The sequence below is a fragment of the Triticum dicoccoides genome, chromosome 6B, assembly GCF_002162155.2.
Source record: "Triticum dicoccoides isolate Atlit2015 ecotype Zavitan chromosome 6B, WEW_v2.0, whole genome shotgun sequence".
In the NCBI taxonomy this organism is placed as follows: Eukaryota; Viridiplantae; Streptophyta; class Magnoliopsida; order Poales; family Poaceae; genus Triticum; species Triticum dicoccoides.
In genome coordinates, this window is record NC_041391.1 from 723,753,680 (window position 1) to 723,756,073 (window position 2,394).

A 2,394-nucleotide genomic window follows, 5' to 3' on the forward strand; every position below is an offset into this window, starting at 1 on the left:
GCTCCCTTCAGACTTGCCCTCATCGAAACATTGCCTGTCTTCGGGTCCAACTCCCCCCCATGCGCATAGAACCAAGTCCTGACCCTGGGGGGCCAACTCTTAGTAACCGGAGTGGCACCTGCATCCTCCATCTCTTTCTCAGACATATCCCAGTTAGGCATTGCCACCGCATAGCCACCTGGCCCCAGCTTATGGAACTTATCCTTTTTTTGGCATTCTTCTTGTTTATTCTCGACCGTTCCTTAGCTAATTCCGAATCCTTGAATTTCACGAAATCGTCCCAATGAGCATGTTGGTTCTCTTGTGTTCCCTCGAATACTGGAGTCTTCCTTCCTCCCTTGACGTACTTGTCCCATTCACGATTCTTGTGGTTCTTGAATGCAACCGCCATCTTCCTAAGAGCAGCGTCCTTGACTTTCTGCACATCTGCTTCTGTGAAATGATCTGGTAGGGTGAAATGTTCCATGAGAGTATCCCAAAGCAGATCTTTTTGATTCTTGTCGACAAAAGTAACATCTGGACGTGGAGCAGCGTCCTCTTTGCCTTTTTGTCTTTTGTCTTTTGCTGGCTCTCTCCATTCTTGAAGGGAGATCGAGAGTTGGTCCTTCACAAGAACTCCACACTGACGAACGAACTTGTCCGCAATCTTCTTAGGCGCTAATGGTTCGCCATTAGGTCTGACTGCCTCGATATTGTACTTTACGCCCTCCTTCAACTTTTTGTTCGGGCCTCGTTTCGTCCTTTTGCCTGAAGATTTGCTCGATCCGGATGGCTGAAAGAACAAAGATCGATTCGTTAATATATCTTCAAGTCATTTAAAACATGTGATGATCACCAGATACCTGCTTATATAAATATATATACCTCGCCGGTCTTTGTTGTTTCAGGATCAACATGTTCTTCATCATCGTCATAATCGTAGTTCATGACTTCATCAATTCAGTCGTCGCGATCGAATATCATATCACCCTCTCCGGTGTTGTTTAGAAATTCGGAGCCGTCATAATCTTCTTCATTCTGATCATCATCTGGCCCGCGTATCATATCGAACATGGTCTGTTCTCCCTCTCTGTTGGTATTGTCTGCCATAGCTTTTATTTAACTAATTCAAAAGAAATATAAAACAATTTAGTATTCAAATTACATCGTCTCGAATAATAGATATAATCTCGAATACTTTGTCTAGAATAATAGATATAATCTCGAATACATCGTCTCAGATAATATATAATATTGAATAGTGCATCACTGGCTAGCTAATTAAAGATCGAATACTACAGAAGAATCTAGGACACTCGCGGTTCCTGCGGCGCGGGCGGTGGACACCCAAAGAGAAGGAACCCTCACAGGATCATAGCTGAAGTGAGATCCCCGAAGATACTGCCAGGTATTGGAGAACCTGCCGCCCTCTAACGCAACCATGTAGCGATGGACGTGCTCGTCCTCCTCCCTGACACGGCGACGTACCACCTCCGGCAGGGCCGGGTCCCTCTACACCAAAACTGGCCCACGCGAACGCCACCAAACGAGATCAGGGTCGACGATGGGACCCGGGGCCGGGTTCGTCATCAAGCGGCGCGCCCCTCCAGGCAGCACCTCCCAGTGCCAGCCCGACGGAGCCCAGTCCCGGACATGGGTCGGCTGGACGTCGTCGCGGACGGGTCGACGGCGAGGATGCGGGCCGGGCATCGTCGAGAACAAATACTAGCTATATGCCCGCAAAAAGTAATATTTTTTTAATGATTGGATTTTGATAACTAAAATTTCTAACATTTCTACTATTTCAAAAATCTATATACTATTTCATACTAATTAAGCATCTAACACTAAAAACAGAAAACACAACTTCTATACATCCATTAAAAAACTGAAAAACAACATTATATAAAAAATTTCCATACTAATTAAGCACTAATTATATACTAATAATAATAATCTAAATTATATACTAATTAAACATAAAAAATTTCCATACTAATTAAACACTAATTTCCATATAAAAAATTTTGATAACTAAAACAATAATAATCTAAATAATCTAAACTAATTAAACATACAAAATACGTATATACTAATATATACATGCATTAATTCATACATATGTGTGTGTGTGTGTGTTCCATATAAAAAAAATTGATAACTAAAACAACAATAATCTAAATTATATACTAATTCATGCTTGTGTGTGTGTGTGTGTGTTTTGATAACTAAAACAATAATAATCTAAATAATCTAAATTATATACTAATTCATGCGCTTGTGTGTGTGTGTGCTCGGGGCCGGGAGGGGCGGCGCCCATGGTGGCCGCCGGGAGCGAGGGAGAGAGGTTAGAGGGGGAGAGCTCACAGCGGGGCGACGGCGACGGCGAGGCAACGGCGGCGACGGGGACGGGGG